Source organism: Scyliorhinus torazame, chromosome 17 (assembly GCF_047496885.1).
Source record: "Scyliorhinus torazame isolate Kashiwa2021f chromosome 17, sScyTor2.1, whole genome shotgun sequence".
Taxonomy (NCBI): domain Eukaryota; kingdom Metazoa; phylum Chordata; class Chondrichthyes; order Carcharhiniformes; family Scyliorhinidae; genus Scyliorhinus; species Scyliorhinus torazame.
This window is the reverse complement of record NC_092723.1, coordinates 104,057,856-104,085,276: the sequence shown is the minus strand read 5'-3', so window position 1 is coordinate 104,085,276 and position 27,421 is coordinate 104,057,856.

Here is a 27,421-nt window from a genome sequence, read left to right as displayed (position 1 = left end):
TGGAGAGTACTGCAGCTGGACTGGCTACATACTGGAGAGGCCATAAATGTGGTTGGGGTAAACACGACTCCAGTGAGTTATAGACAGCAGTCTGCAAAGCGACCGTTGTTAGTGGTGTCGGGCCAAGATCGAGCTTAATTTGACATGACTGGCTCCAAGGGATCAAGTTGAATTGGCTATAAAGTTTTAAAATGGAGGGGGAGGGCCCGTGCGAAGTAAAAAAAAAAAAACATGTTGCGTTCCAGGGGGAATTGGGCAAGATCAAAGGATTGCACACAAAAATCAATGGGAACACAGAGGCTACCCTGAGAATTTTTGGAGCAAGATCTGTGCCCTGCACATTGGTAGAGAAGGTGGAAACGGAATTAAATTGATTGAACGATTTGGGCATCATTAGGACTGTACAATCTGCAGAGTGGGCAGAACCCGTTGTGCCGGTAGTCAAGTCAGATATGACCATCCACATTTGCGAAGGTTCCAATCTGACAGCAATTCAGGTTCCAAAGCTAGATACGTACCCCATCCCCAAATCTTTCTGCCACGCTGACTGGGGGTTTCACATATCCCAACTTGGACATGAGCCACACTTACCAACAGTTAAAACTGGATGACACATCAAGAGGATTTGTCACCATAGATACTCACAAGGATGAGCATTGATACCAATAACCACATCTACCGTTTGGAGTTTCATCGGCATGTGCCATCTTCCAGAAGACTATGAAGAGTTTGTTGCAGGGTCTGCCCAAGGTTGTCATTTATTTGGACAATGTTTCAATAACTGGATTGACTGTGCAAGGGAAATGTGCGACAGAGAGTGGCACCACCCATAGAGCTTTTATATTCATCACGGGATGTGGGCGTCGCTGGCTAGGCCAGCATTTATTGTCCATCCCTAATTGCCCTTCAGAAGGTGGCGTTGAGCTGCCTTCTTGAACTGTTGCAGTCCATATGATGATGGTACAGCAAAAGTGCTGTTAGGGAGGGAGTTCCAGAATTTAGACCAGTGACAGTGAAGGAACGGTGATGTATTTCCAATTCAGGATGGTGAATAACTTGCAGGGGAATTCCAGGTGGTGGTGCTTCAGGTATCTGGTGTCCTTGTCCTTCTAGATGGTAGCGGTTGCAGTTTTGGAATGTGCTGTCTGAAGAATCTTGGTGAGTTCTGATGTGTTAGGCAGATAGGTTCAATGTGGTCTGCATTTGATGCAGGGAAGCTAGAAACAGATGTCTAACACTGGAAAAGATTCAACACTGGAAAAGATTCAATGATAGAACTGATATACATATTCAACTGTGGGTCGACACTATACTGAATTGACTGGAGACCTTGTAGTAGCCTGACCAGACTTTTTGCACTTGCTAGCTCATGGACTCTGACTGTCTGAGTGGCTGGGTCCCGAGAGAGCGGGAAACCTAGTGCCCTCTGGCTTTATAGTGGTAGTGTCCTGTCTGGTGATTGGCTGCACTGTGTTGTGTGCTTACTGTTCATCCTGTGTGTCAATCACTGCCTGTCTGCATCTCATTATATTGTTGCTCTCTTTGGTGTTGTCTCTTAATTTGGCTCTGTTTAATTACGTTTGCTCAAGAGTCGCTTGGTATCTTTCGACACCGCCACAAGGTTCAGAACCGAATACTGATCAAAGACTCGATACACCAGTTAGTAAGTTCAAAAGCAATGCTCATTTATTTACACGCAGTCAAATCTACTCATGCATAAAACTCTACAACCCAAACTATCGCTATTACTAAAGCCTATACTTAGCTTCAGGTGCCCACTCAGTCAGAGGAACAATGGCCGTTGCTCAGTTCTGAGGTTGCTGGGTTGAGCTGTTTACAGGATAGCAACTAGGAGCGTCTATCTCGTAGCGTGCGTTGACTTGGAACTTACTTGGTCTGGTGTAGCTGCTAGGCTGGTCTCTCTTCGCTGAGAGCCAAGGCCAAAGAAGAAAGATTCTCTCTTGGGGAATACCTTTTATACGTAAAAGGGCTTTGCATGCTTTTGGGCGGGCCCTGAACTTGGCCTCAATTAAATGGGCCTTTTCCAATCATTCTTATCGATCTTCCTCCAATAGAGGGTTGGGTTCCCTGGTTGCTGGGCGTGTCCTAGGGGGCCGTTGGTTTGCTTTGTTTGAGTCTCCTCTGGTGCCGGGGTGTCTGCCTTAACATTGTTTATCTAAATGTTTCCCTTTTGTCCCCAGAGATGGCTAATTAGTATGTCGATGGCTTAGCAGTTTCTGTCCTGTCTGAGAGCCAAGGCTCTAATCAACAGACAGACCTTGCACCTGCTTGTTTCTCAGTATTGTCTAATTTCCCCTGCATTCTTTGCAAGTGTCAATTTTGTAATCGGGACGTGACCATTCCAGATGGCTACACTCCCTCCTTGTGATCCTCAACGCAAAGCGTGAAGGATCACACTGCTGCGTCATCTTCATCCTTTGACCAAATGGGGCACCCATACTTAGGCTCTACACTGTCCTAGCCTATGCAACACAATTTTACCTAAACTATTTTAAATACATTCATTATCATAAAACTTTACGGGGCGCTATGACATTAATACATGCATTACAGAAAAGTAAAAAAACTGGAACCTGTAACTATTCTCAATAAACTATCCTCATTCAAACAATCCAAAAATAACCTATACATCTTAACCTGTACAAAATAGCAGCACACAAATTTCTCTGGCCTGGCAGTCAGACACAGAGGTTTACATCGCTTTATTCCACAGAATACATAAAGAAAAATGGATGCACTAAATCCGTCCCAAGGGGTTCGGGGGTCTGGTGAAATCCGAAAATGGGGGACCTAAACCTGTGTACCGGGGTGCGAGAGTGATATGCTCTCTTTCGCCAATTCCTAACTCTAAATGTTTGCACGACACTGCAAAGTATCGCCAGCACTAAGAGTGCTTCGACTACATATGAGAATGAGTACCAGGTGATAAACTTATCACACCAGGTCGGGGTATTACTAGCTGTCACAGGGCTAGTTATCTCGGGGTTCTGTGTGTTGTAGGGGTGGGAATCATTTACGGCTTGTGTGGTAGGGGTCAAGGGGGTAGCGTCCACGCGCAACTGAAGGGATCAGCTCAGATCCATGTGAACACGAAGGCTGTCTTCATCTTTGTCGGTCTTCTTCTTTATCTCCCTCTGGGGTTCCTGAGGTTCCGGAGTTCTGTGAACACAAGCATAATTTCTGTTATTATCTTGCTTAAGACTAGTATGCCTGTCTGTCTGTCCTTTGTTGCCAATTTCCCTTTATAATTGGTCACCATCTGTGACTCCCTCATTTTAAAAAAAAAAACGTATGTTGGGACAAGACATCTAACAAAACTACTTCCATACTGCGAGCTGTCTCGCAGCCTGTGTGATTTACCATCCCAGTGTTTGAGGATGTAAATAGCATAGGGAAGCAACCTAAGGGTTGCCAAAACCAAACAAAAGAATTTTGAACGTAACAAACCAAAATGGGGTGCATATGGGCTGCGGCGGGTAAGAAATTGGTGGAATCCCCGAGTAGGACGGTGATCAATGCCGTATGTGCTTTACCCGAGCATAGTTGACCAGAGGGGGTGGCCTCAGGCAGGGCGGGGACCAATGTAGTTTCTCCACTGCCTGTGCAACTGGCAAGAACGGGTAAGAATGTGGTCGTCGTGGGGGCTTCCTCTCGAATCAGGAGAGTAGCTATGAATCGCGGTCTGTCGACAAACTAGTTCCTCTGAACGGTTGTCTGGCGACAAACTTGTACCTTTAAACTGGTTTCTGTTGACAAACTAGTTCCTCTGAACTATTGTCTGGGGACAAACTTGGTCCATTAACAGGCATTGGGTGTCAAAGGAGTGGTGATGTGGGGCCGTGAAAACTTTCGAGTTTACGAACAACACTTAACATTAACACTAACGAACAAACATACAAGAAAAATGGTGCAGGTTCCATCAGAAAGGACACCGTATCTCTCCAGCGGTTCCGATTCTTTTTCATCATCATCTGGACACCTCACTGCTCAATAGCGAACAGGGTCGCAAAGGGATTTGTTTGGTGGGAGTCTGACTCTAAGTCATCATCTTCTCCCGGCTGCCAAACTCTTGACTGTAGTAACCGTGCTAAAGCTGCTTGGGGCGAATTGGGGTCCATCTCATCATTCCGGATTAGCCTGAACGAATTGTCTCGGTGCCAGAATTGTGTGTCGAGGTTGGAGCTACTATGCTTCAATCCGTAATCGTCAGGCGGTGGGTCTTGGTCAGGGGCTTTGATATATGTAGTCTCAAAGGGGTCAGTGGAATCATGCTCGTATTTGCTGTGAGTGGGGCCTGGTGCAGGGGTATAGTCGTAACGTGGTGAGCTGTGGCTATCGTCATCGTGATCGCTATCACTGTCGCTGCTGGTTGAGGGAAGGGAGCGGCGGAGTCGTGCCTCTGGGGGCGGAGTTTAAGTCGTGTCTGAGGGCGGGCTGGACTGGGTGGGGGAGGGTAGGAAAATGTCATCTGTGGGCGGGGCGTGCTCGTATGCTGCTCCGAGCAGGATGTGGTGTGTGTCGTTATTCTGCGAGGCATAAGCCTTGAGCTGGTTTATATGAAACCACGCAGGCTTACCATTGGGATAGGTTATTTTGTATACTGAGGGGCTGACTTTGTCCAAAATGGGGTACGGTCCGGAAAATTTGGGGGAAAGGAATGAACTGGGGTTGTAAAGGGAAAGCATAACTTGTTGCCGTACTGTAAACTCAGTGGCGTGTACTGTTTTATCGAAACAAGCCTTGCTCTGTTTCTTCCTGGTCCCAAGTCTCACAGCTGCTGCGAGCTGGGCTGCCTTTATGTTCTCTAACAATTGTTGAATTGAACCGCATTTTCATGCATGAGGGCTGTAACTACGGGGCTGGCCAAATCCAGTCCTAAACAATACTCTGTCCCTTTCATGGGGCGTCCGGTCATGAGGGTGTGGGGGGTGTATCCTGTGGACGTGGACACCGTGTTTCTTATAAACATTAAAGCAAATGGGAGAACTGAATCCCAGGTGCTGTTATTCTGCTGTCCAATCTTCCTGAGGGTGGCTTTTAATGTCCTATTCATCCTCTCTACAATACCACTTGACTGGGGGTAGAATGCAATGTGAAACTTTTGTCGAATGCCGAAAATCGTGAGGACGTTTTTCATTACACGTCCGGTGAAATGGGAGCCTTGATCGGACTCTATACTGCGTGGGAGGCCCCATCTTGTAAAGATGTGGTGTGTTAATATTTTAGCCGTTGTCTTGGCCATATTAGTTCGTGATGGAAATGCTTCCACCCATTTTGTGAAGGTGTCTATGACCACCAACACATACTTGTAACCATTTCTGCATGGGGGTCGGGGTTCTATATAATCTATCTGGAGATTTGTCCAGGGTCCATTAAGGGGCGGGTATGACTAAGTTGAGCCTTTTTCGCATATCTGTCCGGATTGTTCTGGGCACAGATCAAGCAATTCTCTATGTAATGCGTTACATCGGTTTTTAAATCAGGCCACCAGCAGAGCGGTCTGAGGTGGGTTCAATACCTTGGTGTCCATGATTGTCATGGAACTGACAAATGATCTGGTTCCTGTCCTGGCTGGGAACTATATAAATGCCATCCTTTAAAATCACACCGTCGTGTGTGGTTATTGCATTCTTGTATTTATCATAGGGGCTGGGAAGTTTCCCTTTAAAACTTCCCTGAGTTTCTCGTCCTCTTTCTGTGACTTCGCTAAATCCTGAATGTTGATCTGTGAGACCTGAACTGTGTGTACTGGGGTGCTTTTGGGGGGGTTCCAAAAATAACCATGCCTGAAGCCTGCCTTCGCTAGGGCGTCTGCTTTAACGTTACCGGGGGGAAGAACGGTGATGACTGCGAACCTTAATTATTCCGTATTTCCTATCCTTCACTGTCTCTAAGATATGGCGGAGTAATGGGGCTGAGGGTAGGGGTTTACCGTCCGCGGAAACAAATCCTCTTGATTCCCATAGGGGAAGGAATTCCGTCAAACTGTTGCATACATACAAGCTGTCCGAATAGATGTCTATTGGGGTCGGGAACGAGTCGGGGTGGTCTACAATGGAAGCGATTGCAGCCAGCTCTGCTGCCTGCGAGCACAAGTGTCCTGGCAACTTTAATGCAATCTCATCTAGGGCACATCCCTGCGCGTCCTCTACGTAAATACTGCAACCGGTAATTCTCTTTCCATTTAACACTGTGGAGGAGCCATCCACATAAATCTTCAGGGGTGTGCACGTGACTGTGGGCTGGGGTCTCTGGGGTGTACTACCTGTTTTCCTGGGAGGTGTCTTGGGAATAAATGGACCTGTGTTGTGTTTAGTGGTGATGATCTCACATTCATGAGGGATGCCTGCATACTGCAAATTATCGACAAGGAAGGTGATGGTCTTGGTTCGTTTTACTGTGATGTGCCGTCCCTGTAAAAGAAGGGTCCAACGGGCTGCGCGGATTTAGCTGACTGTCCCATCCCTAAGTCGGCCGTCTAACAATAGCTGTGTCGGTGTGTGTTCTGTGAGGGTGGTGATGGGGTTGAGTCCTGTAATGTAGGCGAAGTATTGCACTGCCCAAAAAACTGCGAGCAAGTGCCTTTCACAGGCAGAAAATCCTTGCTCTACGGGGTCTAACACACGTGAGGCCTGTGCTACGGGGCGTAATTGGTCGTGGTATTCCTGGAGGAGCACGGCCGAAAGGGTTCGGTCAGTGCTTGCAACTTCGATTGCGTATGGGGAAAGTGGATCTGGGATCTGTACTGCGGGGGCTGTGCTGAGTGCTCTTTTTAAAGTGTCCACGGCATCTGTATGCTGTGGAAGCCATTCCCAAGGTGCCTGCTTCTTGAGAAGTTCGGAAAGGGGCGCTGCTTTAGTGGCGAAACCGTAAATATGGTTTCGGCAGTAGCCAACCAGTCCTAGAAATGACCGGAGGGCTGCAACATTGTGGGGAAGGGACAATTTGACGATCGAGTCAATTCTCTTTTGCTCGATCTCGCGTTTACCATGAGTGATCACTGTTCCCAAGTAAATCACTTTTTCTTTCAAAATCTGGGCCTTCTTGGGGTTGACATTACAACCAATTTCTTTTAGGAGTGCTAGGAGTTCGGCGAGAAGCGAAATGTGCTCTCCCTTTGTGTCTGTCTGTAGTAACAAGTCGTCTACATACCGGACCAGACAATCGGGGCGGGAAGATTTTGCTAATCCATTTGCCAGCTGTCGGTGGAATATGGAGGGGGAGTGGTGGAAGCCTTGTGGAAGACACGTCCACGTGTATTGTTGTCCTTGGAATGTAAAGGCGAATTTGTACTGGCACGCTTTAATCAATAGAATGGACCAAAAGCCGTTGCTAATATCCAAAACTGAAAAGAATTTTGACTGGAGTCCCTGTTTTTGAGCATGGTCTCGGGACTCGTGGCTCCGGTGGGGGTTGCTGCTGGGGTCACTCTGTTCAGTTACCGGTAATCAATGGTCAGTCACCATCGGGTTTCCTGACGGGCCAAATCGGTGCGTTGTTTGTGGAGGCTACTGATCGGAGTACGCCTTGATCCAACAAACTCTCTATTACTTTGGAGATTTCTCCCTCTGCTTCCTGGGGAAACCCGTACGGCTTCTGGGGTCTAGGGTCGGGACCTGTAATGTTGACAAAGCCAGCCAAATTGCCACAGTCGTGCTTGAGCTGTGCAAATGCTGCTTTATGTTCCTGCAGGACTGCCCTAATTTGTATGTCTGCACTAATGGCTCGAGTATCCTGTTTACATACTCTCCTACTGTGAGCGTGGCGGGGGCTCGTGCTGCCTTTGCCATTTCCCAAACACACTTGTTAACTGGGTCAAATGAAAGGTTATGGGTGCTCATGAAATCGACCCCAAGGATTTGTTTTGCTGTCTGGGGCAGATCAACCAAAACTACGGGGTGCTTAGTTGTGATGTTCCCTATTTGTATTGCTACAGGGGCTGTGATGTGGCGCTGTTGTAAATGGCCTGTAAAACCGCTGAGTGTAATGGTGTCTGTTGTGGGCCATGTGTCTAGCTGGAACATCGTGGAGGAATTGAGTGTGGTGAGGGATCCTCCTGTGTCCCAAAGAAATTCTACGGGGTGTCCCCGAACTTTGCCTGCTACTACCGGTCTACCGGACTTGTCCCAAAGGGTGTTGCAGACACAAGTTGGGGAGCCCGAACACGTCAGTCGGTGGCGTTCATGTCTGCATTCTCTGAATGGGCGCTAACGCTATGGATCGGCTTTGCCCTATTCCTGTTTAGGGTGCCTGTCTGTTGGCTTCTCAACTGCTTTTGGGGCGCGTTGCACTCTCGTGCAAAGTGTCCTAGCTGTCCACAATTGTAACATTCCCGAGCTTTGGGCTGGGGTGGGCTATTCCTGCCCTCATTTACCCATGCGGGGTTCTGGTGCGCTTTAACTGGGTTCATCTCTGCCTGCTCTTCATCGGGTGTTTTAAATGCGGTTTTGCCTCCAAGGGTGGGACAATCTCTTCAAAACCCATTTTTCATTGTGGGCCTCATCTGAGGGGTCATAATTTGCGCAAGCTTTTCGTCCTGCATCTGTGGCGTGGGAGACTAGAATTCGGGTTCATTTGGCCATATTATCTGGGGACAAATGGGCGCAGGCTAACTCTCCGAAAACTGCTGTGAAGTTTATCCACAAGCGTCCAGCAAATGCTGTGGGGTGCTCTGTCTTCTTTTGCCTACACTTATTTTGGCCTTCTACGGGGTCTCCTCTGTTAAAGCCGATCGCATCAAGGATCGCTGTGTGCATCTCTTGGAGTGTGCCTCCTCCTACATTCTGTGGGTCGGGAAGGGCTTCCACGACTGAAGGGTTGAAGCTTAAAACTGTGAGCTTCACTTGCTCCTTTTCGTCCAGGCCGTACATGGTTGCCTGCTGTTTGACTTTCGCGAAAAATTGGTGGGGGTCTGAAGTGGGAAGGAACTGTGTAATTTTTCCACACGCGTCCCGTAATTGGGTCACGGTTAACTGGGTTGTGTAAAGGAAATCTGCTTCTCCTTGTCCTGCGGCCCTGCGGTGTGTGGTTACAGGGTTCGTGGGGGTGTGTTCTGCCTGTTCGGTTGGGGGTTGGGACGCTTTCCTTTCTGGGGTTTTTTCTGCGTACATGTCCCATGTACGTATCTATGGGCAGTCTCATTTAATTCCTGCCAGTCGGGGCCATTTTCCTGATCTAATTGTGATCCAAATGTGCTTTGAAGTCCATTTTGAATGGAAAGCAGAGATTGCAATTCTGCAATTTGCTTCCGGCACTTTGTGTGGTCTACGGAGATCTGCCTTTGTTCTGTCGTGGAAATATGGAGTGCTCGTAGGGCTGCTTTCAGGTCATTGCACTGTTTCCGCAATTTCTCCACTTCGGTTCAAAAACCATTTTTCATTGTGGGCCTCATCTGACGGGTCATTATTTGCGCAAGCTTTTCGTCCTGGTTCTGTGGCATGGGAGACTAGAATTCGGGTCCATTTGGCCATATTATCTGGGGGCAAATGGGCGCGGGCTAACTCTCCAAAAACTGCGGTAAAGTGAATCCACAAACGTCCAGCAAACGCTGTGGGGTGCTCTGTCTTCTTTTGCCTACACTTACTTAGGCCTTCTACGGAGTCTCTTGTCTGTTAAAGCCGATCGCATCAAAGATTGTTGTGTGCATCTCTTGGAGTGTGCCTCCTCCTACATTCTGTGGGTCGGGAAGGGCTGCTACGACTGAAGGGTCGAGGCTTAAAACTGTGAGCTTCACTTGCTCCTTTTCGTCCAAGCTGTACATGGTTGCCTGTTGTCTGACCTTCGCAAAAAATTGGTGGGGATCTGAAGTGGGAAGGAACGGTGTAATTTTTCCACACCTGTCCCGTAATTGGGTCACGGTTAACGGGGTTGTGTAAAGGAAGTCTGCTTCTCCTTCTCCTGCGGCCCTGCGGTGTGTGGTCACAGGATTCATGGGCGTGTGTTCTGTCTGTTCGGTTGGGGGTTGGGGCGCTTTCCTTTTCTGGGGTTTTTCCTGCATACATGTCCCAAGTACATATCTATGGGCAGTCTCGTTCAATTCCTGCCAATCGGGGCAGTTTTCTTGATCTAATTGAGGTCCGAATGTACTCTGAAAGCCATTTTGCACGGACAGCAGAGATTGCAATTCTGCTATTTGCTTCCGGCACTTTGCATGGTCTACGAAGCTCTGCCTTTGTTCCGTTTGTAGGGCTGCTTTTAAATCATTGCACTGCTTCTGCAATTTCTCAACTTGCTGTTCTGTCTCTTGTCTTACCAAGACCGCACGTTGCGTGTCCTGGTAGGCCTTATCATATTGCTTCTGAAAACTGTTCAAATGCACGAGACGAGACTGATGTGCCCACTTGGCATCATCCACCTCTCTGTTCCTTGCTGCTAACTGCTCTTTTAAATCTCTATTCTCCTTCTCTACTTTGCTCCCGTCTACCTCACTACTTCTGTCTCTCTCCTCTATCTCTCTACGGAGCGTCCTAACGACCTCCTCTGTGCCTCACAATTGTGCGAAACAGGACATGATTGCCATTGGCTTGTGAGCTTTCCCTAAGCTCTTCTTGTGTATCTCTGACAGGTTCTCCCACTAAGTATGTCCTACACTCCCGGGACCTGTTTCCTCGTTATTGCAGAATTCACTCCAAAGGGGCCATCCTTTCCCTTTGAGATATTTTCTGATCTCATCTTCCCAAATGGGACACTGTCCTACTCTACTGGTCGCTGCGACCTCGAATTCCTGGGGTTTCATAAGGCGTTCCATTGCCTTCATTGCCATTTTCTCTATCTAGGTTCTCTACTGAATTTGGAACAGGGGGTGATAAAGTGGTGATGTAAACACGGGTACAGCTTATGTTAATTTCCGGCCTACAAAACTCCCAACAGTTTATCGCAACAAAATCTCTCAGGTTTACCTTATATCCCTGTTAGTACGCATGCATTAACACACTTCCGAATCTCAGAGGCTTGATCAGTACTGTTCATACGCTTGTGGTTTTTCTGTTTCCAATTGGATTCCAATTCAAATTTTGGGTTTTCTCAGAGTGGTTAGGCCGCTTCTAAGTTGAGTCCCACCAGATGTCGTCAGTAAATGTTGCTATCTTTGGTGTTGTCTCTTAATTTGGCTCTGTTTAAATACGTTTGCTCAAGAGTCGCCAGGTATCTTTCGACACCGCCACAAGGTTCAGAACCGAATACTGATCAAAGACTCGATACACCAGTTAGTAAGTTCAAAAGCAATGCTCATTTATTTACACACAGGTGCTGCATTTATCCAGGTATGTGGAGAGTATTTCATTGCACTCCTGACTTGTAGATGGTGGACAGGCTCAGGGGAGTCAGGAGGTGAGTTACTTGCCACAGAATTCCTTGCCTCTGACCTGCTCTTGTAGCCACAGGCTACAAGACGATGGTTAGATCCTCTCTTGTTACAGATGGTCATGGTCTGGCATTTGTGTGGCGTGAATGTTACTTGCCACTTGTCAGCTCAAGCCTGGATATTGTTTAGGTTTTGCTGCATTTGGACATGGACTGCTTCAGAGGAGTTGTGAATGTTGCTGAACACTGTGCAGTCATCCGCAATCATCCCCACTTCTGACCTTATGGTGGAAGGGAGGTCATTGATGAAGCAGCTGAAGATTGTTGGTCCTAAGACACTACCCTGAGGAACTCCTGCAGTGATGTCTTGGAGCTGAGATGATTGGCCTCCAACCATCACTTCCTTTGTGACAGGTATGACTCCAACCAACGGAGAGCTTTCCCCCTGATTCCCATTGACTCCAGTTTAGCTCGGGCTCCTTGATGCCAGATTTGGTCAAATGCTGCCTTGATGTCAAGGGCAGTTGCTCTCACTTCTGGCATTCAGCTCTTTTTTCCATGTTTGAACCAAGGCTGTAATGAAGTCAGGAGCTGAGTTACCCTGGCGGAACCCAAATTGAGCATCGGTGAGCATTACTGAGTAAGTGCCGCTTAATAGCACTGTTGATGACTCCTTCTATCACCGTACTGATGATCGAGACTGATGGGGCCATAATTGGTCGGGTTCGATTTATCCTGTTTCTTGTGTACAGGACACACCTGGGCAATTTTCTATATTGCCGGGTAGATGCCAGTGTTGGAGCTGTACTGGAACAGCTTGGCTAGGGTTCACGGCAAGTTCTAGAGCACAAGTCTTCAGGACTATTGTTGGAATGTTGCCCGGTCCCATTTAACTATGCTTTTGCAGGGTCCAGTGCCTTCAGTGATTTTTTTGTTCAGTGATAAAAAAACAATTTAGAGCACCCAATTCATTTTCTCCAATTAAGGGGTAATTTAGCGTGGCCAATCCACCTACCCTGCACATCTTTGGCTTGTGGGGGCGAAACCCACGCAAACACGGGGAGAATGTGCAAACTCCACATGGACAGTGACCCAGAGCCGGGATCGAACCTGGGACCTCGGCGCCGTGAGACAGCAATGCTAACCACTGCACCACTGTGCTGCCCTCTTCAGTGATTTCATGATCTCACCTGGAGTAAATTGTATTGGCTGAAGACTGAGATCTCGGATGTTGGGGACCTTCAGAGGTGGCCGAGTTGAGTCATCCACTCAGCACTTCTGGCTGAAGATTAGTGCGAATGTTTCAGCCTTGTCTTTTGCACTGATGTGCTGTGCTCCTCCATCATTGAGAGTCGGGATTTGTGAAGCCTCCTCCTCCAGTGAAGTGTTTAATTGTCCACCACCATTCATGACTAGAGGTGGTAGGACTGCAGAGCCTAAATCTGATCCATTGGTAGTGGGATTGCTTCGCTCTGTCTATTACTTGCTGCTTATGCTGTTTGGCACACAAGTAGTCCTGTGTTGGAGCTTCACCAGGCTGACACCTCATTTTTCAGTATGCCTGATGTTGCTTCTGGCATGCTCTTCTGCACTCTTCATTGAACCAGGGTTGATCTCCTGGCTTGGTGGTAATGGTAGAGTCGGGAATATGCCGGGCCTTGAGGTTACAGATTGTGGTTGAGTACAGTTCTGCTGCTGATGGCCCACAGGGCCTCATGGATGCCCAGTCTTGAGTTGCTACATCAGTCCAAAGTCTATCCCATTTAGAAGGATGGTAGTGCCACACAACACGATGGAGGGTATCGTCAATGTGAAGACAGGATTTCATCCACAAGGACTGTGTGGTGGTCACTCCTACCAATGTTGTTATGGACAGATGCATCTGTGGCAAACACATTGGTGAGGATGTGGTCAAGTATGTTTTGCTTGTCGGTTGCCTCACCTCCTGCCACAGCAGAGTAAGGGTGACCCGGCCTGTTGGATCGATTGGAACTCAGAGTGGGGAATCACCCAAGGGGGTAGGGTTGTCCTCAGCAGGAGACATGTAGGGAAGTAGTTACAGCCATTCGGCTGCTGAACAATTACTATTAATAAACCTTTATTGTGTTCATTAATGAAGTCTGTGAAAGTGCATCTTTCCATTAGCTGAACCAGAATCTAGTTGCATCTGAAGGCAGATACAAAACCTGTGGAAAATCAGCAATATTAGCAGTATTTGCACAGAATATGGTAAACTTCATTCCCTTGCGATGTGTTAGCTGGTGCACAGTCAGATCTCTCAAGTGTGATCAGATGCTTTTATATTCAAAAACATGTCCCTGTTTCAGAATTTAACATTGGATACAAACTTAAAATCATTTTTGCTTCATTAGAACTTACTTTCAGCACCTTGAGACTCTCAAAGCTGCTGGTGGTTGAGACTGGTTGTTCGAGAATCCCTGACATGATAACAGCAAAACAGGAGCCAGGGTGATGGTTCACATAAAATGGGACCAGTCTGACCAGTTTCGAAACTAAAATAGACCTCAAGGAAAAAAAGGTGGAGCAACATTGAAATAGCGAGGGGTTTAAACACCTGAATTGACATTACTATCAGTTTACATGAGCAGTATGTTATCTTATGATCCATGGATTTTTAACAGGGTGCAAATCATTTCTTTTTAAATCAGGTCTGACTGCCAAACGCCATCAAATTTAACATGTATTGTTTGTGGTTTTGTCACTAATGTTGAAACCTCATGTAAATTATTCCCTTAACTTTGTTGAGTTTCCACAGAACATAAAAGTTCAGTAGTTCTGTGTGATATCTTGTACACAAAAATACGTTATGTTCCAAAATGATATTAAGGCAGTAATTAATCACAGACCTAACCCATTGGATTTGATTAACAGTCTGTTAGGCACTTTTACACCATCATCTGAATCCTTCCATGAAAAGGCTTTTAATTCCGCAATACTTTAAAATACAAACCACATTCAGAGAGTGGCAAATATTATACATTCTCGCAGCATTTCTGGAAACCACAATGTTGGCTTAGCAACCAATCAATGAGATTTTGGGGTAATTGTGACTTGGGTAATAGTGCATACAATAGACGTGTATGCCTGATGTACACTTCTCCTCATTCTCATCCCTCTTGAAGACTACACAATACTTCTTGTACTGCTGTGTTTTCTCCAGCTGATATATGGTTGTACTATGGGTATGCAGATGTGAAACTCTATACAAGGGCACAGGGAAGTTACAATTTTGTCTTGACTAACAAAGTGTTATGCTTCTGTGGCTGCATTTATTCAGATAATGTTTTTGATTTGAGGATGCAATAAGTGTTTTTTATGCCTGGAAAACTGATTGGCCCAACATGACCTTTGCAGTATACTCTCTAATCAATGGAGAGTAAATAGTGGAATTAAGTATCAAAAACTGAGATAAACTGACCCTCTGCTGAAATGTGTCAATATACATAAAAAGAGAAAACATATTCAAATAAATGAAGGAAGAATGAATATTATTCTGATCATCAGCACCTCGTTCATGTGAAATTTATTTTACAGGTCATTTGCAAAGTGTAGGTTAGCAATGAAGGTCTCATTCAGTGTATAGCTGGGTCAATTGACTATTGGATTGGAAACTGATCTCATTATTGTTTCAATAGGCGTCATGTGGCGGAAAGGTTTCTAAGTGTGGTAGCGAGCGGGAATTGACGGATGCTTCAAGATGGCCGACCCAGCGAGACCGCCACCAGTATCTATTGCCAATTAGGGCCGGTAATGATGCCCCAGAGGCTTCACATTGGAAATGACTGTCCCGTCAGCTGATTTGCCTGGACCACCCACGACAGTTCCCTGCTAAGAGGGGGAGCAGCTCTTAAACCGAGCCCACAGAGCAAACCCCAGAAGCACTCAGTCTGCCACCACGTAGACCCGCTCCACGATTTGGAGATGCGCACCTGGCCAGATTGTTGGACGTGGTGGAGTCCAGATGGGATACCCTGTTCCCCCGAGAGGATCGGAGGGTCAGCCACAGGGCAGGCAGTGTCACTTGGGAGGCAGTGGCCATCAGCTTAGGGAAAAAAAGAGGAGGACTCAGTGCCGCAAGAAGTTCACGACCTCCACTGGGCTGCACGGGTAAGTTGGCATCAGCCCCCTGGCAGTAGTACCACCTGCTTCCCCTTGCCGGCGTTGCCCCCCACCCGCCGACACTGAGGCTGGCACCGCACCACCCACACACCACACCCCCTCCCCCCCTCAGCACAATACCGTGGCTGTGCCCCAGCACACCCTGGAACCTACCTGTCCACCCATTCCCAGCAGCTGATCCCACGCCTGTCCCTGCCATAGCCCCCCGCCACCCCCACCCCCCCCTCCCCGAAGCATGAAGCGTGCAGTTTACAATGCCTCTCTTTGTCCCCGCAGGAGAAGTTGGCCTATAACAGATGGGAAAGGGTCCAGATGGGCAGTAGGGTGCTGGACATCAGTATCCTCACCCCCTAGAGGTCACATGGGGATGGATGACGACAGAGCAGTCACCAACGGTGAGCTTAGCCTGTGCCACAGAGGTGGGGGATCCACCTACCCCCACCCAGCTGACCTGTCACACGTGAGTTGTTCATGCCAGCCATCCTTCCCTCTCACTGACCACATGTCCATTCCCCCGCAGAATCTCCATCTGATGGTGCTGGAACATCTGGGGTGTGCCTCTCCCCCCAGCCTTCCAAAAGAACACCTCAGAGGAGAACTCCGAGGTTGCCACTATCGAGGCGTCACAGCTATCATCCCCACCCTCCAGCTTCACAGAGACACACACCTCGGTGGGTGAAAGTAGTGTTCTGCCTTCTGGAGCACAATCTGGTGAGCACGACGCAGTTGCTGATGCACATCGGGTGGAGGCAGGAACATCTGCGGGGGGCAACAGTCGGAGGTCAGCTGGATCCCATTCCAATGCCGAGCCTCTGGACCAGGTTTACCCGGAGCTGATGCAGTCAATAGGGTGCAGCCATGATATTCAGAGGGGGATGTCAGCGACACTCCAGTGGGTCCACAGTCGCTTGAAGGAGCCCCAAAAGCTATGGGTGCAGGAGATGGCCCCGGCAATGAGTGGCACAGAGGCCAACACTGCTAGGGTGATGACCGCAGTGGAAAACCTGGATCACGATGTACGCAGCATGAGTGGGGGCGTCCAAGACGTTGCTCAGTCACTGACGGTCATGGCTGAGGGCCTTGTCAACATGTCTCAGTCGCTGGGGGACGTGTCCCTGATATAGGCAGACCTTGCTCAGGCGCTGCATAGCATGTCCCAATCTCAGGGGGCATTGCCGAGGTGCTCCAGACCATGTCCCAGTCACTGAAGAACGTGTCCCAAATGCAGGTGGACATTGGCGAGTCACTGCAGAGCATGGCCCGGTCTTAGAAGGGCACCGCTGAGGGCTTTGAAACCATGGTGCAGATAATGGGGAGCCGTCAGGGCTTGCAGAGCTCACTCCAGCTGCCCCTCCTTCTGAAGGTGAACCCCCAGGGCCCCTCAGACACCGACCAAGAGGAGGGAACGCTGGAGACCAACCTGGAACCTCCTTACAGAGAAATGACAGTGGTCACCAGTTCTTCAGAGTCCACCCCCTCCTGACAACTGCATGTCTCAGAATCAGCAGGTGGAACAGGATGGCATGACGAGGTATGTGCCACCAGCAAGTCACCCGGGGCCCTCTGGTGCCAGGCTCTCTGGGGATGCCCGCCAAGGGCATCAAAGAGGGAGGTAAGCAGCCTCCACCTCTGATGTGCATCCTGGGGACACACCTAGATATAGTGGCAGAGCACGGGGGGCTAAGCAGATAGAGGATCACTGAGAGCACATGGTGAGCGGGGGGGGGGGGGGGGGGAGGCGGGTGGAATAGGGGAGCTAGGACAGTTAGGGTCACAACTGTTCACCATTAAAACACGTTAACCCCAGACATGTGAATTCTCTGTCGCATTATTCCGCACTGCAGACTGGGCTGCACCCCCCCTCCCCCAGTTTCCTCCGCCCTCCCTCGGCCCCAGCCCCAAGGGCACAGTGGTCCTAGATCTCCCCCCTACCCCACTCCCGAGGCGGACCACGTGCTGGTGATGGGTGTGAGTGCGCTGTCAGCAGACAGACAGGAGTCAGACTATGGTATAGATTGGGCAGCACCAGGGCTCAGATCACAGCAGGTTAGCATCACCTTCCTGCCTTGTATATTCCACCGCTGACAGTGCCGACACAGGCCCATCACCATGGAGTGATGACACACAGGACTTGAGAGGGTGGAACAGGGAAAGGGTGGGGTGGGGAGAGAGAGACGGATCAGGTGGGGGGTGGGGGTGGGAAGAGGGGAGGGGGTGAGATAACGAATAAAGCCAAGTCCTATGAGAAGCGCCAAGTCCTACGAGGATAAGGGCCTCCCTAGTCCTTGGGCTTGCTGGACCATAGCCGCCGCCTCTTGTTCTCCATCCTCCGGCTTCTCCCATTGGTTCTCCCCAGGATCGCCCTCCAGCCCCTCCTGGTCCGGCTCCTCCTCATCCTCCTCCGCCTCAGATGAGGCCGCATGTTCCTCCTCCTCTACCTCCAGCATGTCACTGCATAGGTTGGGACAGGTTGTGGAGGGCACAGAAGACCACCTCAAAGCTTGTGACCCTCCGGGGTGTACTGCAGTGCACCACCAGAGCAGTTGAGGCATAGAATATAGAACATTACAGCGCAGTACAGGCCCTTCGGCCTTCGATGTTGTAACGACCTGTGGAACCACTCTAAAGTCCATCTACACGATTCCCTTATCGTCCATATGTCTATCCAATGACCATTTGAATGCCCTCAGTGTTGACGAGTCCACTACTGTTGCAGGCAGGACATTCCACACCCTTACTACTCTCTGAGTAAAGAAACTACCTCTGACATCTGTCCTATATCTATCTCCCCTCAATTTAAAGTTATGTCCCCTCGTGCTAGACATCACCATCCAAGGAAAAAGGCTCTCACTGTCCACCCAATCTAATCCTCTGATCATCTTGTATGCCTCAATCAAGTCACCTCTTAACCTTCTTCTCTCTAAGGAAAACAGCCTCAAGTCCCTCAGCCTTCCCTCATAAGATCTTCCCTCCATATCAGGCAACATTCTGGTAAATCTCCTCTGCACCCTTTCCAATGCTTCCACATCCTTCCTATAATGCGGCAACCAGAATTGCACGCAATACTCCAAATGTGGCCGCATCAGAGTTTTTTTACAGCTGCAACATGACCTCATGGCTCCAAAACTCAATCCCTCTACAAATAAAAGCTAACACACCGTACGCCTTCTTAACAACCCTCGCAACCTGGGTGGCAACTTTCAGAGATCTATGTACATGGACACCGGGATCTCTCTGCTCACCCACACTACCAAGAATCTTACCATAGCCCAATACTCAGTCTTCCTGTTATTCCTTCCAAAATGAATCACCTCACACTTTTCTGCATTAAACTCCATTTGCCACCTCTGAGTCCAGCTCTGCAGCTTATCTATGTCCCTCTGTAACTTGTAACATCCTTCCGCACTGTCCACAACTCCACCGATTTTAGTGACATCTGCAAATTTATTCACCCATCCTTCTACGCCCTACTCCAGGTCATTTATAAAAATGACAAACAGCAGTGGCCCCAAAACAGATCCTTGTGGTACACCACTAGTAACTGGACTCTAGTCTGAACATTTCCCATCAACCACCACCCTTTGTCTTCTTCCAGCTCGCCAATTTCTGATCCAAACTGCTAAATCACCCTGAATCCCATGCCTCCATATTTTCTGCAGTAGCCTACCGTGGGGAGCCTTATCAAACGCTTTACTGAAATCCATATACACCACATCAACTGCTTTACCCTCATCCACCTGTTTGGTCACCTTCTCAAAGAACTCAATAAAGTTTGTGAGGCCCGACCTACCCTTCACAAAGCCGTGTTGACTATCTCAAATCAAATTATTCCTTTCCAGATGATTATACATCCTATCTCTTATAAACCTTTCCAAGATTTTGCCCACAACAGAAGTAAGGCTCACTGGTCTATAGTTACCGGGGTTGTCTCTACTCCCCTTCTTGAAGAAGGGGACAACATTTGCTATCCTCCAGTCTTCTGGCACTATTCCTGTAGACAAAGATGACTTAAAGATCAAAACCAAAGGCTCAGTAATCTCCCCCCCAACTTTCCAGAGAATCCTAGGATAAATCCCATTAGGCCCAGGGGACTTATCTATTTCCACACTTTCCAGAATTGCTAACACCTCCTCCTTATGAACCTCAAGCCCTTCTAGTCTCGTAGCCTGAATCTCAGTATTCTCCTCGACAACATTGTCTTTTTCGTCTTTTTCCTGTGTGAATACTGACAAAAAATATTAATTTAGCACCTCTCCTATCTCCTCCGACTCCACGCACAACTTCCCACTACTGTCCTTAACTGGCCCTACTCTTACCCTAGTCATTCTTTTATTCCTGACATTTCGATAGAAAGCTTTAGGGTTACCCTTGATCCTACCTGCCAAAGACTTCTCATGTCCCCTCCTGACTCTTCTTAGCTCTTTCTTTAGGTCCTTCCTAGCTAACTTGTAACTGTCGAGCGCCCTAACTGAACCTTCATGTCTCATCTTTACAGAAGCCTCCTTCTTCCTCTTGACAAGTGTTTCGACTGCTTTAGTAAACCACGGTTCCCTTGCTCAACCACTTCCTCCCTGCCTGACAGTTACATACTTATCAAGGACACGCAGCAGCTGTTCCTTGAACAAGCTCCACATTTCCATTGTGCCCATCCCCTGCAGTTTTCCTCTCCATCCGATGCATCCTAAGTCTTCCCTCATCGCATCATAATTGCCTTTCCCCCAGATATAACTCTTGCCCTGCGGTAGAGACCTATCCATTTCCATCACTAAAGTAAACGTAATCGAATTGTGGTCACTATCACCAAAGTGCTCACCTACCTCCAAATCTACCACCTGTCCTGGTTCATTACCCAGTACCAAATCCAATATGGCCTCGCCTCTCGTTGGCCTATCTACATACTGTGTCAGGAAACCCTCCTGCACTCATTGGACAAAAACGGACCCATCTAAAGTACTCGCACTATCGCATTTCCAGTCAATATTTGGAAAGTTAAAGTCCCCCATAACAACTACCCTGTTGCTTTCGCTCCTATCCAGAATCATCTTTGCAATCCTTTCCTCTACATCTCTGGAACTTTTCGGAGGCCAATAGAAAACCCCTAACAGGGTGACCTCTCCTTTCCTGTTTGACCCTCAGCCCATACTACCTCAGTAGACGAGTCCTCATCAAATGTCCTTTCTGCCACCGTAATACTGTCCTTGACTAACAATGCCACCCCTCCCCCTCTTTTACCACCTTCCCTGAGCTTACTGAAATATCTAAACCCCGGCACCTGCAACAACCATTCCTGTCCCTGCTCTATCCATGTCCCCGAAATGGCCACAATATCGAAGTCCCAGGTACCAACCCATGCCGCAAGTTCACCCACCTTATTCCAGATGCTCCTGGCATTGAAGAAGACACACTTTAAACCACCTTCGTGCCTGCCGGTACACTCCTGCAACTTTGAAACCTTACTCATGACCTCACTACTCTCAACCTCCAGTATACTAGAGCTACAATTCAGGTTCCCAAGCCCCTGCTGAACCCTCCCGAAGAGCATTAGCAAATTTCCACCCCAGGACATTGGTACCCCTTTGGTCCAGGTGTAGACCATCCCGTTTGTAGAGGTCCCACCGACCCCAGAATGAGCCCCAGTTATCCAGAAATCTGAAACTCTCCCTCCTGCACCATCCCTGTAGCCTCATGTTCAACTCCTCTCTCTCCCCTATTCCTCGTCTCGCTAGCACGTGGCACGGGTAACAACCCAGAGATAATAACTCTGTTTGTCCTAGATCTAAGTTTCCACCCTAGCTCCCTGAATTCCTGCCTTACATCCCTATCCCTTTTCCTACCTATGTCATTGGTACCTATGTGGACCATGACTTGGGGCTGCTCCCCCCTCCCCCTTAAGGATCCCGAAAACACGATCCGAGACATCACGTACCATGGCACCTGGGAGGCAACACACCAACCGCCAGACTCTCTCGTTCCCACAGAATCTCCTATCTATCCCCCTAACAATGGAGCCTCCAATGACTAATGCTCTACTCCTCTCCCCCCTTCCCTTCTGAGCAACAGGGACAGGCTCTGTGCCAGAGACCTGTACCCCATGGCTTACCCCTGGTAAGTCCCCCCCCCCCCCAACAGTATCTAAAACGGTATACTTGTTACTAAGGGGAACGACCACAGGGGATCCCTGTACTGACTGCTTCCTCCCAGCCCCTCTCACCGTCACCCATCTATCTTTATTCTTCGGAGTAACTACATCCCTGAAGCTTCTATTTATGACCACCTCTGCCTCCCGAATGATCCGAAGTTCATCCAGCTCCAGCTCCAGTTCCCTAATGCGGTTTCTGAGGAGCTGGAGATGGGTGCACTTCCCACAGACAAAATCAGCAGGGACACCGTCCTCAAACATTCTGCAGGAGGAACATTGCACTACCTTCCCTGCCATCCCCTCTAGATAAAAAAAGAAAAAGAAAGAGCTTACCTGTTATTCACGCTACCCCTTAGGTTAAAGGAGGTGGAAGGGTGGGGGAACACTACAAGTGTAGTGTCTAGGGTTTAGAAACAGCCCAATTTAAATACAGGTAAAAATAAAACACTTAACCAGCAACCACTGCGCCCCACACAAAAACAGCAATCAGCTGTTATTGGCCTGCACAAACAATTTAAGTCTTTATTACTTACCCAGCAGTCACTCTGTCCTCACAACGACCGGATTCAGCTGAAAAACTCCCTACAGTAAGTTTTAAAAAAAATTTATTCCCTTCTCAGCAGGAAACGCATTTTGAGGAGTCCGATGCACCACTCAATGGCAGCCTGGGTGGCCGCATGGGCCTCGATATATCGGGTCTCTGCATTGGTCTCCGGCCTTCATACTGGTGTCATTTGCCAGGACCTCAGCAGTACCCCTTATCCCTCAAGAGGCAACCTGGGGAGTCCCTTGAACACGCTGGGGAACTTTGACTGTCCAGGGTGTAGCTATCGTTCACATTCCCAGGGAAGCGTGCAGACACGTGCATGATCTTGAGGTGGTGGTCGCACACAAACTGAACGTTCAGGGAGTGGAACCCCTCCCTGTTAATGAAGGGGGCTTCCAGACCGCCCACTGCACGCAGTGGACCTGGGGCATCCTGGCAATGGCAGAGAATCCTGATATCTGGGCATCTTGTTGGACCTGGACCAGGTCAACGGTTATATAGTCAGCTGTCTGGGCAAACAAGGCATTTGTGACTTCATGGACGCACTTGTGGGCTGTTGGGTGGGATATGCCACACAAGTCCCTGTTTGAAGCCTGGAATGAACCGAGGCATAAAGGTTCAGGGCTGCCGTGACCTTGATGGTCACCGGGAGTGTGTATCCTCCTCCTCCACGTGGTGCACGGGTGCTATAGTCGCAGGGGTGTCCGCAGTGCTGAAGCCCAGCTCTTGGGAGTTTGATTGTTGGCTGCTGCCTCTATGGTGTTGACGCTTCCAGCATTCAGGCAAATTGTCCAGGCCTCACAGTCTGATTGGGGCGCCAGGCAGTAATACTCACCTGCGACATGGCACAACTACCCACGGGAATCCTCTTGGGTATACTTTAGTTTAATAACAGTTCCATAATTGTGGTGAACGTATTATAGTAACCATTCACCACTGTATTACATTGTACCATGCTGTTGCCCATGTGGGCTCCACCTGTGGACCATTGTACTGTACTGCACTGATTGTATCATGTTGGTGCCGTTGTGAGCTCCGCCCCTGGCTCCGCCCCCTTGAGGTGAGGTATAAAGAGCAGCTGCCCTGTAGGCGGCTCTCATTGCAGAGCAGCAGCAGGCAGGCACTGTTCTAGTTGATTAAAGCCACTGTTCACTTCCAGTTTGTTTCGTGTGAATTGATGGTCGCATCAATAATACAAAAAAAAAGCAGAATACAGAGCTAACAGCAATACACTGAAATTACCCACTATACACAATAGACAAAAAAAACAAGAAACAAATCAACAAGAAACAAAACCAGCATTCAAACCAGCGAAGCCCCCCTCCCGTCCAACCCCCGCACACCAGCAGCCCCACATCTCCCAGCAGCCTCCGGTCCCCCAGCAGGCCCACATCAGTGGAAAGGAGCACAACGCGTATATGGGAAAGCATGTGTGTAGAAAGCACTGTGTGCACATTGGAGAGAGTGTGTGTGTGTGAAAACGAGCAGCACAGTCCACCGGAAAAGGACACACAGTCATGGAGCACAGCGGAAGAGAGGGAGAGAACACTCTCTCCTCCGAAAAGGGGGCACAGTTCAGTCCAAGAACAGGTTCATCGCACAAATGTCAGTGAAATACAGAGCAAACACAGAAACCACAAAACAGGCATCAGTACAATGAAAATACCAACTTCACACCATAAACAAAGATGATAAACAATCAATAAGAAAACAAAGCCACCAGTACCCGAACCAATGCACGCCCCCCCCCCCCCCCCCGCACCCCCCCATCCCTGCCCCAGCAGCCCCACATCAGTGGAAAGGCGCTCAATGGTGGCATGGAGAAAGGCTGGAGATGGGGTGAGAGAGAGAGAGAACACCCCTCCCCTTTACCAGCACGCCAAGCCCTGGGCCACAGAAGTAAGAGGGTCTGGAACTGGTGAGCACACAGCCACTGGGTGAGAAATAATAAACAACAATAACACAACATCCATCATATAATTCCCCACCAGTTCAACATAAACCAATAACAGTACGGGAGAAAAACAAAAAAACACCCGCAACCTGCATGGCTCCCAAACCGGGAGCAGCAGATAGCCACTGTCACAAAAGGTCACCAGTAATCCACAAGACCTTCATTGCTCAGTCAAACTGGTCGGCCTCCCCTACTCTCCTGCGGTACCGGCATCTGGGGTGGGGTTCTCCCTCCTGGGGACTAAGTCCCCACGCCCGCCGGAAAACAGGCGGGAATCACTCCAGACTTTTTCCTGGAAAGTCCGGGGTGATTCTCCGTCCACAAGGGGGTCCCGCAGCTCCAACTGCCGGCGGGGCCCTGCAGTTACGCCTGGCGCGGCCGCACATGCACACGGTGGCCGGCCACGGGTCCACGGCCGTCTTCGCGCCAGCCCCCGCGCAACATGGTGCCGCCCGATAGGGGCCCGGAACGCAGGAACATAGGCCCCCTCCGGAATGAGCACGCCCGCAAATAGGTAGGCCCCGATCATGGGCCTGGCCACCGTGGAAGCCCCCCCACCCACCCCCGGCCTGGAGTTGGATACCCCCCCCCCCACCAGGACGACCCCCGCAGCCAGAACACCGAGGTCCCGCCGGGTGGGACCACATGTGAACCACGCCGGAGGGACTCGGCGGAACTCAGCGGGCACTCGGCCCATCGAACGCAAAGAATTGCTGCGGGGGCCGCTTTCAACGGGGGGACCGGCGCCGCATTGATCGCGCACGCGTGACTGGCGGTGATTCTCCGGTCGCCAGAGAATCGTGTGCCGGCATGGGAGCCTATTTTCGGTAATTCTCCCCCTCCGCGCCGAGCGTGATCACAGCCTGGTGTGGCAACAGCCCAGCCCAGGACCGCAAGAAATTTCAGAGAGTCGTGAACACCGCCCAGTCCATCACACGAACCTGCCTCCCATCCATTGACTCCATCTACACCTCCCGCTGCCTGGGAAAAGCGGGCAGCATAATCAAAGATCCCTCCCACCCAGCTTACTCACTCTTCCAACTTCTTCCATCGGGCAGGAGATATAGAAGTCTGAGAACACGCACGAACAGACTCAAAAACAGCTTCTTCCCCACTGTTACCAGACTCCTAAATGACCCTCTTATGGACTGACCTCATTAACACTACACCCTGTATGCTTCATCCGATGTCGGTGCTTATGTAGTCACATTGTATATGTTGTGTTGCCCTATTATGTATTTTCTTTTATTTCCTTTTTTTTTAATGTACTTAATGATCTGTTGAGCTGCTCGCAGAAAAATACTTTCCACTGTACCTCGGTACACGTGACAATAAACAAATCTAATCCAATTTCGGCGCGGAGGGTCGGAGAATCTCGCCCCTGGTCTCCTATCACGACCCCGTTGTGGGACCAAGCCACAGGAACACAGGGGGCATTAACAAGTGACACACAGTTCCAGACATAAGTCAATGAACAGTCAAAATTCAATAAACAAAATATTCCAATGAAGATATGGCTAGAGGAGGTAGGCTGTGGGGCCGGGGTGGACGGGCATGGAACACCATTGCCGTAGCCGGAAAGGCAGCCATGCAGCTGCACATGCCGCTGACAGATCTCTGTGGACTTCGGGCAACAGGTCATATGGGTGTCCCCCAGGGCACCCCCCTTGGTGCCCTCTGGCCTCAGCCAACCCATCAGTAGGATGGGCACGCTCTAGCGCAACCAGTGCCATCTTGTTGGCTGGGATAAGTGTGTGTGTGGGTTGTAATGTGTGAAGGTGGCTTTAGCTTGGCAGCCATCCCACGTGTCAATCACGGTCCCGGCGAATCAGACATCGTTTTTCAATGGAATCGATTGTGTTCCACGTGGTGCCGGTGCTAATCCCTCAACAGTCACTGAATCGGTCCAGGTGTGGCGCCAGTTTTGCTGTTGTGCAAGTCCACGAACCCTGCCCCGGTGTCAACACTTAGGGCAGGGCTTGCCGACTCCAAAATCGCATCGAGCGGAGAATCCCTTTTGACGCCAGAATTGGGAGCGGCTCCTGTTTTCGGATGCTCCGCCGCCTCCAAAACAACATCTTCGGGGAGTATGCCCCACACCATTGGGACAGCCTCAGGGCGTTTCCCTCCCCCGGTGCTCAGACCCAATGGGCCGATTTCCCGACGGCGTGGATCACTTGTGGTCTGAGTTTTTGTCTACCTCGCATAGCGGCTGTGAGTGGGGGGGCGCGGGGAACCATTCCGCTGGCCATGGGGGGCTTCGGCAGGGGTTGGGGGGACTGATGGGGGTGGTCCAGGGGTGACGAAGGGGTTACAGGGGGGCACTATCTGGCAGGCTGGGTCCGTGCACGGCTGGCAGCATGTTGTATGGCACGACCACTGCAGGTCGTTGCCGTGCACATGCGTGTCCACGGACCTGGCAATTGTCCGGCTGTTTCTGTCAGGCATGCCGGGGGTTTTACGTGGCATGGCATCGGTGCGGGGCGCCGCCGACTTTTTCATCGTAAGACTAGGCACATGCTCCGGACATAGCCTCACATCGGGGAATTCAGCCCTTAGTCTCAGGAACGTAGAATCCTGCCCCAGGTCTGCAAGCAGTTCTGCAGCCAAAAGTAAGGAGCACAGAGCACATATAACCTGCAGCCACTTGGGAGCTGTGAAGTGCTCACCTAATTAACATTGCAAGTTCCCTATTAACTTTCAGCTGTGCAGCCAAAGGATGCCACGGTCAGAGGGATTTAAAGTGACATGCACCATATTACCATGTGCTGGGGGCTCTGTGCTGGGGGCTCCGTGCTGGGGGCTCCGTGCTGGGGGCTCCGTGCTGGGGGCTCCGTGCTGGGGGCTCCGTGCTGGGGGCTCCCTGCTGGGGGCTCCCTGCTGGGGGCTCCGTGCTGGGGGCTCCGTGCTGGGGGCTCCGTGCTGGGGGCTCTGTGCTGGGAGCTCTGTGCTGGGGGCTCTGTGCTGGGGGTGTTCAGTAGGACGGACATGCAGCAGCTGAAGTTGCCCCTGGTATTGGTATACACTTTCAGGAGGGTGGCATGATGGACTGGTTGGTGCTGAGACACTCACCCCACCAGCCCATGGGTGTCCCCCCCACTGATGGCAGCCGATCCCTCCGACTGGGCCCGTCGCCCACTGAGAGCTCCCCATCCGCCCCCAGCACTGGGGCAGCAGCAGTGCCCGTGAGTTGATTGCTTGATTTCCTCCGATTCTCACAGCAGCTATTGAGCTCGCTTCACATTTTTAAATAGATGTACTGAAGGGCGCCCGGTTGACCGCCCGCTGGCGAGCCAGTTAGATCACGGGAAGCTATTCG